Consider the following 11,774-nt stretch of genomic DNA (forward strand, 5'->3'; position numbering starts at 1 on the left):
AGTTTAAATAAATATCTCCTCTTTCCTTTCTCCTCTTCACTAAAATGTAAACACCATGGTGATTGATCTCTTTGTCTGTTTTGTTCATTTCTTTAGAAGACTGAAAGCATGAATAGTGTGTACTGAATAAATATTTATTGAATTGATTGAGTCTAGGTCACATGTTAAAAAGGTATTTTTATGAAATTTGACTAATGTAATTTGTTCTCATAGTTACAGATTTTGTCTGTGTAATATTTTTTAAAACAAATTTCTGCGGGATTATGGCTATTTCATAGACTTGAGAATTAAAGTCATCTGTCCAGCCATCAGCCATTGTTTTAGAAAGAGTGACTATCGCATAACTAGTTTTAATAGGCAATTGAAATAAACTGGGTCTCTTGATTTCAAATTTATTTATTTATTTTATTAAATGATAACTATGTACATTAATGCAATTCTGGGGTACAGTGTGGTGTTTTCACTAATTTATTTTTAATACACTTATAATTTGTTTAGTCCACCTTGTTTATTTGATAACATTTATTGTGTTCTGAAAAATGTAAAAATGTATGAAGAAAACTAAGATGGTTTGTAATATCAACCAGAAAACCTCTGCTGACATAAAAAAATACAAATAATTCATGACTATATTTTAAAATTTTAAACAGAATGGAGAGACAAATATAAGGCCTGGTTTTCATCTACCTGTGACTGGAAGCTCTCCCCACATATAATCATGACTTTCCCCTTTATGTATCCAACAGAGGGAAAATTCTCTCATATGTCTATGTCAGCATACATGTATGTGTAATACATGTATGCATATTATTTAAATATACACACAAAAAGAGAACATATAGTGTATACTATTTTACATTTGTCTTTTTTGGGGGGGGGGTCTGGGGTCAGGTTTGAACCCACCACCTCTGCTATATGGGGCCAGCACCCTACTCCTTTGAGCCACAGGCACCACCCTACACTTTGCTTTTTTCAATTCATAATATGCTTAGAAGATCTTTCCATATCAATAGATTCATATCTACTTCATTATTTTTAAGGGCTAAATAGTTTAATATTACATGGATATACTGTATTGGATTTAACCATTATCCTAATTATGAATATTTAGTACACATGATGTGGTTTCTTCGTAATTGTATCTTAGCAAGCATGCTTTTCTAGTATATTCATAGAAACATTGGGTGTATTCCTAGCAGTAGAATAGCTTAGTGAAATGATATGTAAATTTGAATTTTTGATAGATCTTTCCAAATTACCCTACTGAAATAATGGCTTTCTCAAATGTCAGAGGATGAGTTTTTGATTACATTTTAACATGACAAAGTTTATGTTTCTTGGTTGTGATAAAAGGATTTACTAAAATTAAAATGGGGTTCATCATTTTATAAACCTTGTTTCAAGCCAATGTCTTGAGATTAAATATAAAAATTGTCTCTCCAATATGCCCAGAAATGAGAGTATTTCTTGGCAATACATCAGTAAGTTTTTTGAACTCTCTTATAAGCTCAGAGAGAAATGCTGGAATAAAGCATTTAAATGGAACAAAATCCATTGACATATAGCCAAATGTGTCTTTCGGTTTAATATAGAACTGACACACATTTGGGTATCCGTTGTTTGCTACTAGGCATTGTGTGAGACACATAATTATAAGCCATTGTCACTGTATGGGAGGGCAGAGAGGAACTGAAGACATTACATGTGCTTTTTTATCCAACTCACAGATAAGCTGGGATAGCCCTAGACTATTTCAATCATAAAAATGAAAGGCCCCTTTAAAAAATTTAAAATCACCTGCTGATTTTAAATTCCAGGCAAGTAACTCACCTTTCTTGATTTTCTTTGGCAACACAGAACCACAGGACACTGGGACAAACAAGAGTGGCCAGTTAGAATTTATGTTGTGATCACACAGAATGGTATGAGTCCTAACCATCTGACCTGAGTCCTAGATTGGGTAGTTTTTTTACTGGCTTCAGGGACCTTGAGGGCCGAGACTCCTTAACAATGTGAAGCTTTGAGGGACAAATCCCCACCCTTCCGGACCCTGCCAAAATCAGGATCTTCTCAGAGAAACCTTTTCAATAAGAAAACCTAAACATGTATCTTTGTTGTTGCTGTTCACTTGTGCTTTTTTTTTTTTTAATTAGGTATTGGAAGAGACATATTTTCCCCAAATCTCTCAATTATAGAGAAAACAGATTATTAAAGCATTTTGGGAAATCGGCAGGTAAATGATGGGAAGAAGTTAAATTGTAAGGGATTACTAGTTCCCATTTCTCAACTGACACGATCTGTTTTACCTTTCATAAGCTTAAAAAGTATAGGTAGGTCTTATTCCAGTTATCATCAAAAATTGCAAGACCAGAACCCTTATAAAATATTCTGATCTCTGTCTATAACTGTTTTGAAACAATTTAGAAAGTGATATCTAAATTAAGATGGTAATAAAGGGCTAATTGATATCTTCTTTTGTAATATTTTATTGTTAGGAAGAACATGGTTTATGTAAAAACAATTTCGTTTAAATGGAGATAATAATTTCTCTGAATATTTTTTGTTATGCTACCCAACATTTAATATAACATGGTCCCTTATTTATAAATTTCCAGCATCTCTAGACATTTTGGAGGCATCTAAATTACATGTAGTTATTTTACCCATTATTGTACAATTTTCACACAAATGTGGAACAACACAATGTTCAGTGAGTGGAGGAAGCCAGCTGGGGGTAATCACCCCCTCCGTGCCACGGGACAAGGGCAGCAATTCTGCAGGTTTCTCATAATTGTCCTCCCTTTTTGAACTTTCTAAAAACCAATGGCCCCATAAAACCATTGAGATGGCTTTGTAAGCATTTAGAGAATTAAAATTAAGTTTATTTTGTTCTAACCTGTCACCTTCTGATGTACTTTACTCAGATGAACTATTTGTCCACAAGACAGTTCAGCACATCTTACCTGACAGGGTGCTCTAGTTCACCTTCAACAGTAGATTCTTTCTTTCCATCTCCTTATAAGTTCCTTGAATCTCTTATTTATGACTTTTTTCCCTTTTGTACTTGTGCAGAGGCTCAAGAAATGATATTTACCATTGCCAAGGTAGACTGATGTCCAGGCGATGACTGACCTTGGCTAAAGAGTACGTTTGTTTTACTTTTAGTTGCAGTTTAACTTATAGAGAAACTTGATCTCAAATGTCCTCTGGAAGGGACAGACATTTGATAAACATGAACCGCTGCTTCTTTTGAGATTTAAACAAAGTAGTAATTTCTTATTTTTCGAGAAAGATAAAAAGATGGCTATTGGCTGTTATGTGTTTTCATGAAAGAAAATGATTCTGAAATATTAAGATTGAAAATAAAATCATTATGTCACTCACCTTGAAAGCAGAGTTTGTGGTGTCCAGGGACTTAATCCTTAATCTGCAATTTATTGAGGAAACAATAGGTCTACACAATGAAGAGGGCTGAACATTAATCCAAACAAACCTTTTCCTACTGCTGGCGAACACAGGTAATGTCGTCATATCCCAGAGACTTAGCTACACCCAGAGTGTTGTCAGAGTAAACATTCGGTGCAAACTTGAATTTTGCTAATGATTATGCCAATCAGCAGTAACCCTGAAACTCTAAGCAAGAGATATCACACAGGGTCCTGAATTTTCAGTGATTTTTCTCCTTCAAGGGCTAAATAGGTATTGCTACTGCAGGAAAATCTCGGATTCCATTTCTAAAAGTTCTTTAAATTAATTGCTTAAAATTGCTGTCCTCCTTAGGTCCATTTATTCAAAGTATGCGTAGATTCTGATCTTTTCTGATTATAGAATATTGAGAAATACTTAGAAAATGTTATTTGTAGGCAATATGATTACATATGAAGACAATTCTAAATGCTCTATAGACAAGCATTAGAATTAATAAATGAATTTAATAAGATTTCTGGATATAAACTGATTATAGAAAAAGTGTTTCCATATGTCAGTAAAACAAAATAGAAAATTTAATTTGGGAAAGTTTAAACAACCTTGGTCAAAAGGGCTCTTTATAACTAATGATGATGCTTCTGTGAGGGGTCATAACGTAGCTTGAGACTGACTAATATGGATATCATAATAAAGTGAAGAAGAAGAAAAATCGTGCAACAGAAGGAGAAAACTGCAGAGATTGAGAATGTGGAGACATATTCTGGTCTTGATTCTGCACTAACCAGCTATGCTATCTTCAATCACTTTACTTCATCGGGACTCTTCTACTTCATTTGTGAAATGAGTTTTTTTCAATTGTTTTCCAAAGCTGTGGAAAATATCTTTTTAAAAATGTTCATTATACCTTCAATATGGAAAACAGTTCAAACAATTATTCCCCAGACAACTTAAATTTTCACTACATGGTAGGAAATGATGATCCTCATAGGTCTAAAGATTCTTTGAAGCGCAGCTGGGAAACCACCACTCAGAGGTAACATGCGTTGATATGTAGGGTAGCAATTTTACCAAGGCTAGAGTTAAGTCAGAATCACAATATAGACGATCTGAAATATAGTCTTTTTCCTTTTTCCTACATTATATTGAGACTTTAAAGAAAGTTGAGGCTATGAGGAACGTTGAGTGGTGTAAAGGGGTGTTGCCGTCCACTGTTGACAATGATGTAGGGCTGATATAGCTTTATGCTTGAGTAGCCAGAAGATGAATAAAAGAGGAAATCTTTGGTAATTGGGCAAGAAAACATATCATTTAAGTGTGTGCACTTCTTTCTCTAGTTGACCCTTCAGGCTCTAAAGTAAAAGACATTTTTCTGGGGTCAAGGTATTTGGAGCCAAAGGCAAACTCTAGAAGTCATAACCTGGAGAGATGCAAGGTCAGAAACTATAGGATGGGGTTTTTAGGTAATGTGGACCCTAAGAAGGAAAGAGAAGTAGGGAGGTGGAATGCCACACAGGTGGAGAGAGTTAAAGGTGGTATGGGGGAATTGTTGAGATAAAAGTCTGTGATCCAATTGCTAGAATTGACTTGGGATCAACTAAGAATGTAACAACTTTGCAACAATTTATTTGGGTTCCCAACCTTGGGTCCTCATGGATGGTTAAGTTATATAGTACCTTTCTGAGACTTTTTCTAGAGCTTAATTGGAAAAAAGCCAGTGAGGCAAATCTCGCCTGCAGTCCATTTTTGTAAAGAACATTTTATTGGAATGAAATGGAATAATCATTGTTTATGGCTGCTTTTACGCTGTAACGGTAGAGTTAAGTAGTTGAGCAGAGATTGTACATGTAGCCTGAAAGGCCTAAAATATTTACTGCTGGGCCCTTTACAGAAAAAGCCATGACCTATAGGGAGAGATTTCTGGTCTGTTAAGCACAACACGTTGTCTGGTTGGCTTTGGAAGTAGTTGCTTGGGGCTGACGAGTGGGAGATCATCTTCAAGACAGGAGTCAATTACTTGTGTCCAGCTGTACTCAGGTCTGCCTTTGCAAAAAGTATAGGTGCTTTGTAAATAATATTTGGATATGTGCTATACTGCTGAGAAACGGAGCTTGCCATGAAATTTACTGAAACTGAGTGAGCTGTTTCACCAACTGTAGGCCTTATAAAGTGCTGGTTGGTGACATGGAATATCTTTTCACATAAAATGCCCTATTTTCATAAAATAGAAAGTTGCTAGTGACTGACCAGTAGAAAAAGCCAATAATTATAAAGAAACAGAAGGTTGTAGGAGGAAATTAGAGACAGAACATTGAAAGTTAAGATGAAGCAATTATCATTTTCCAGAAGAATATGTATTCTGTTACAAACCATTATTCCTCTTTTAATGATGATAGATTCACAGCCAAATGGTATTTTCTGCCAAGAAAATAACCCCCTATATAAGATAATGAACAGTGGAAGCTGCTATCTGAAGGCTTTTTCACATGCTAAGTATTTACATATTATCATTATAGCAAAAATACTATAATTTCTCATTAGAGACAGGACTAATGACCCCATTTATTTCACAAATTGTTCAGAGTGTACTTTGTCAGTCAATATGTGAGTAGATAAAGTGAAGTAAAATGGCTAATTGAACTATTTCACTTGGAAAATCATAGATCAAAACTCTCAAAGACAGAGGAAATAGAAGTGGCTTTGGACCTCAGGTTACCACTCTCTTTTTCTCTTTTCCTTTACCGCTAAAATTATTAGGATGGTCTAAATTAACTGCATGTAACATCTCACCATCTACTGCTCATTCACTTTACTCTTTGCAATACATCTAGCCTACATGAACTTGTCTGTCAATGACCATTACTAAGCTCTTAATTGTCAAACAGAATAGCCTCTTCTCCATCCACTGGTGGGTTTCTGGACACAATACAATGCATGTATTTTCCCTGAACATTTAGGAAATTCCTCTTTTGCTTTCCTCTGTGATCCTTTTCCTATACTCTTCTGGGATATTCTGTCCTCAGCCTCTTTCCTTTTATTAGAGATTTCAGCTACTTCCACAGGATTATCCACCACTCTTGTTGATTGCTTCCTAGTTCACCTCAGTATTCACTTCCTAGTTCATCTCAGTATTCCAAGTCCAGGAATAAGATCTGAATAGAACACTATATTATGGCAATTGAATCCTCTCTACTCCACTTTTCTTATCCTTCTAAATGCTAAATCTATGAAGATAAGATAAAATGCTTTCAAAAAAAGATAAAAAGACTTTCTCTTTTATTTAGCCATTGTCTTTGAAGTGTCTCTTGTCTATGTATTCACCATTTTCCACCTCACCACCTGGAAAGGCTACAGCTTCACTTCCAGTCCTTAAGAAATCATATCTCATAGATTGAGTAAGTGGCTTAGCTGGTTTCTAAGCTTTAGGATTCCTGTAATTTCTTCTAATCTCTTCTGCCAAGTTATTCATTCTATAGCTGATCTCTTAGTGGTATAACTCTCCTCAAAATCTCAATGTTATTCTTTTAAGGAAATCATTGAATTAAGTCCCTACTTGAACCATTGTTCTGGCTGATGTATTTATTCCTTGCAATTTTTTCTTCCTTAATTTCAAATTCAGTGTATTGCATATCTCTTCTTTAAGGGCCATTCCAAATGTATTTACTTCTTAATTCTTTGTCATATTTTATTATCATCCCACCTTTTAGATAAAATATTGTGTGATTCCTCCATCTTTTAAACTTATATAGCTCTCTTTTACATGAAAATAACCTTATATTGCCAGGTATTATGATAGTTGTATGTTTTATTATAATCCATTCTCTCTTAACCACCTAATAAATTCAAAGTTGTTAATGACTAAGCCTAAATAATATTTATCTTTATATTTAATTAACATAAAAGTTAAATAAATTTTGATTGAATTGAATTGTCTTGAATTTGTGAGAAAATTGCTGAATATGCCTACACCTATGTATAGTTAAATGCTACTTTGTAGATTCTCATGTGTTTAGCATAAGAGGCAACAATCTTTCCTGCAGAAAAATGCTCTAAGAATTGTTTTTATTATGACATTTACTTAATCATTGAACAATGGATATTGATGATATTAAATCAAATAAACTCCTTGGTGATTCTTTGGCATGAAAACAAACCATTATTTAGGCTTTAATCTAAAATTGATCTACATGGATAGTATTAACAATACAGTTTGAGATAAAACAAATCAAACCTCTGCAAGTTTTTCCTCTTCTGGGATTGCAGAGAAACCAAATTAGATGCTAATTTAGGGCCATCTGGGAGAAAAACAACAAAAAGTTGATTGAGGTGAAATGGCTCCTGCCTAGATTTTTGAGTCAGCTTTTCAGTTTGCCTCTTGACCTCTAGTTGTTCCATGCATCTTGAATGCTGTTACCACAGCAATTTCCCCAAAGCTCTGCTATAGTGAAAATAACAGTCTAATATTTGGCTAGCATTTTATGGTTTGCAAAGCACTTTTCAGATTGCTATAGGAACAACAGTATCTTGTCATATCCTTTTTAAAAATTCTTTATTAAATCATAACTGTGTACATAATGCATTTATGAGGTACAATGTGCTGATTTGATATACAATGTGGAATGCTTACATCTAACTGATTAACATAACCATCTCCTCGCTTACTTGTTGTGGTAAGACATTCATGCTCTATTCTTAATAGTTTAGAAATGTATCATTGCAGTATGCACATTAGGTTAGGTCCTCCCAAATACACTCCCTCCTCCCGGTTCCCCCCCCACACTCCCCTCTCCTGCCTCATCCCTCCATCTTTCTGGACTATAGTTATGTTTTGCCATTCACATGCATGTGTAGGTGGTTATATACTGACTTTATAGTAGTATTGAATACATTGGATACTTTTTCTTCCATTCTCGAGATACTTTACTAAGAAGAATATGTTCCACCTCCATCCAGGTAAACATGAAAGATGTGAAGTCTCCATCTTTTTTATGGCTGCATAGTATTCCATGGTGCACATACACCACAATTTGTTAATCTTTTCATTCACTCTATAAACATCCACCCATTAAGCACCAAGCATCATGATGAGACCTAAAGACTCAAAGATGAATATGTTTGGTTGATTGTTTCAAGAACTTCAGTTTAAAATATTGATAGATAGAAAAGAAATGTAAGAGGTACTAAAAATTGTCCAAAATCCATTTCTCATAGAAATCATAAATCATAACCTCTTTTATGCATATAGTCACTTATTCACTTGTCTTAAGGTCACATTCACTATAATTACCACCATTATCATTATTCAAAGGCTTTTATTTACTAACTTTGTAACAATTTAATGTAAAGCACTGTTCTCAGCACTTAGCATTAAACAAAGTAGAAAATCACATCCTGCCTTCATAGAATTTATGATCTACTGGGGCAAGTAGAGGGAAAACAAAATAAGTAGGCAAATTATAGGGTGAAGTATTTTAATGTTTATTCAAATCTAATGTCTTCTTAAAAATGCAGATTATTCTTTTTGCCTCTATTTTCTCCTGGATCTATGATTTCTAAAAGAAAATCTGTCCAGCCTGATCTCAAAAAATCTAATCCTACAGGACTTAAGTTGGTTTCAGATCTCATGATTCCGACCCTTAGACAAAGATGATAGGCCAGGATCGGGTATGGGTCAATCGGACTTCATGTGCGATTAACCCACATGCAGGGTATGAAACTTAGAGGTACCAGTAAAAGGTGAGGTTTGCTTCAGCAGCAATCAAGAAGAATAGAGAATGTCTTTTATAAGAAAAAAAGATGAATGAGGCGGGGATTTGAATAAATGTAAATGTGAGACCAGGTGGCTCCAGAAAATGTAAATATTTCCCTCCTGAGGCCCACCTGCACTTCCTTCCCTTGTAATTTACAAAGTGCACCTTGTGTTTTCCAATAAATTATACTTTGTATATGTTTTTGTTACCTATAAACAAGTGATCCCTAACTAAGATGTATTTTATGATTTTCAAACAATTTCACAATATATATTCAAACACTTTCATAAGTGCATGACATGGCACTGCTCAATCGGAATAAATGTTGTCCTCTTCATCCAAGCCACATGTGTCACCTGGTGTCAGCCCTGAGCCCCGTGCAAACTTATGTCAATGAACTGATCTCTGTGAACTACATACAATGACCAGAGATTATAGAAATTAATACATTCATTAAATGTCTGCTAAAATGCTTTATCTCCTAGGGCAGTGGAGAGACAGAAATGCTTCCAAGCCAGGATTGTTTCCTTGAGAAAAGGTCATTAGGAGAGAGGAGGCTGAAAAAGAGAGGCAATTCCCAGTTCAGATCTGGAGGCTGAGAGAGCTTTGAGTGGGCTGTGTTGAACACCACTTATTCTCTAGGTTGTAAGTAGCTCAGAAACAAGGCAATAAAAGCAATGAAGAGAGATGTGAGCTCCTAGATATAGCATTGACAAAGTACTTTGAGGGAAAATTTCTATTCTGAATTTTGAGGTTGTGGAAAACTACTGAAAAGCTAACGATCATGGTGATATGATCTTCTAAACACAGTGCAATACTTGAAGCCTGGAAAGAAGGGGAAAAAAGTCCAGGTTAGAGATTATTGGTGTCTTGGTTATGTTTGTAAGGCAAAGGAAGAAATGCTGTATTGGGTCATGTAAACAACGGCAAGTTTAACAACATCAAAGGGTGAAAGAAAGTGAGAGATGAAACATACCTTCTCTTTGAGACATTACACAAATAAATATAATTCTTTTCAGAGTTCTTCAGGGAGAGAAATTATCTCCTTCAAATGTTTGGAAGTCTGACAATCCCATTAACATCACCATGCAGAGAGTATTTAATCCAGGGTTGGAAGACAGCAGTCCCCAGTCATCCTGCACACTACCAGGACTTCAGCCAAAGAAGTGAGGGGAATGAAAGAAAAGGGAAAAATTGAAAAGTGTTTCAGGAGGTTGCTTTTTAAAATAACCACACTCTGATGACTAATTGTATTTTTTATAAATGTGACAAGAAACAGACTTACAGTTACAAAAAACCCAAACTCTGTTGACATATGATACAAGGACAAAAATTTTCCTGACTTCTTGATACGTTTTTTAAACAGTTACAAAAATGAGGGCCAGCCATTTAGCTGTATTTATTCTTTTTATGACCTGATTAAAAAGTCACATTTTCTTATCAATCCGTCAAAATTTAATCTTAAGGGAGTTGAAAGTGAACCCAAACTATTTTCCAATCCACCCTGAAATCAGAAGTCTTTTGAAAGCTTATTTATAAATGTGAATAAAACAAACAGCATCCTTTCCCTCATGAATATACTTACAATATGCTAACTGAAGCCAATATTATTAAGCAAACACACAAAAAGCATGTAATATCAGATTTGACAAATTCCGTAAGAAATTATAGAGTGCTATGAGAAAGTATGTGGAATTAGATTTGGAAGTTAGCAAAGGTTGGAGGACAAATACACGAGCTAAGACCTATTAGATTGAAAAAGGAGTTTAGTAAGTAGAGTAGGGGGGAAGAGGTAAAGAGTGGGAGTTAGGGAATTATTTTCTTCATGCTGAAAAAGACTGAAGGCTTTGGGTCAACTCCCATTTTTATGCAGGTAAAATCATATTAATAAAGAAAAGTCTAAGGAACTGAATACTAAAGCAATTAGCCAACTAAATGCAACAGATAAGTGATAGAAGAAGAATTAGAGGTCTTTTGCTCTTTGGAGTAACTTGTTTTATTTTGTTCTTTCTTATCTTTAAGTACCCCCAGGGATGGTATCTTGATTACTGGAGTATTTTTCCTTGGTTATTGCCTTTTTAATTTTAGTTTTTAGATTTGCTTTTGCGGGGAGGTTTTTTGTTTGTTTGTTTTTTGTAATTTTGGGCCAGGACTGGGTTTGAACCCGCCACCTCCGGCACATGGGGCCAGCACCCTACTCCTTTAAGCAACAGGTGCTGCCCAAGCTGGGAGGTTTGTTGTATCAATGAGTTCTCTGGCAGCGTCAGAATCAGAAGTCATTTAGAATGTAAGGTTATTTAAAAAATAGCTATTTTGCATTGTTTCTGATTAGTAAAGTAATAATACACACACACACACACACACATATATATATATATTTCTTTTTTTTAGATATTTGGAAAGGCTGAAAAGTAAAGGAAAATCATCCATGATCTTTTTCTTGATAATCTTGACTTGGCTTTCCTATTCATTTTTCTCCCATCAGTTTCTTTTTTTTTTTTTTTATTGAATGGTAACTGTGTACATTGATGCACTTTGGGGGTACAGTGTGGTGTTTTCATACACAATCCAAGACACTTCCATCAAACTGGTTAACAT

General features: G+C 34.8%; 1 protein-coding gene and 1 long non-coding RNA gene across 5 annotated transcripts in view; one reads left to right on the forward strand and one right to left on the reverse strand.

Moving 5' to 3' along the window:
- C6 (complement C6) overlaps positions 1-3,601 on the reverse strand; it is a 59,124-nt gene extending 55,523 nt beyond the window's left edge. The window contains exons 1-2 of one of the 4 annotated variants that reach the window (XM_012807059.2): positions 3,385-3,524; positions 1,798-1,869 (exon numbers count right to left, since the gene is read on the reverse strand). The gene's annotated coding sequence lies outside the window, so the exon portion shown is untranslated. Of the gene's footprint in view, positions 1-1,797; positions 1,870-2,963; positions 3,334-3,384 lie in introns of those variants that run through there. The other 3 variants (XM_023515023.1, XM_023515024.1, XM_023515025.1) reach the window with 3 other exon arrangements.
- The window catches only part of LOC111726383, a 79,553-nt gene that overhangs the window by 776 nt on the left and 67,003 nt on the right, over positions 1-11,774 (forward strand). The window lies entirely within an intron of this gene.

Source organism: Otolemur garnettii, unplaced genomic scaffold (assembly GCF_000181295.1).
Source record: "Otolemur garnettii isolate 467f Iridium unplaced genomic scaffold, OtoGar3 scaffold00063, whole genome shotgun sequence".
In the NCBI taxonomy this organism is placed as follows: domain Eukaryota; kingdom Metazoa; phylum Chordata; class Mammalia; order Primates; family Galagidae; genus Otolemur; species Otolemur garnettii.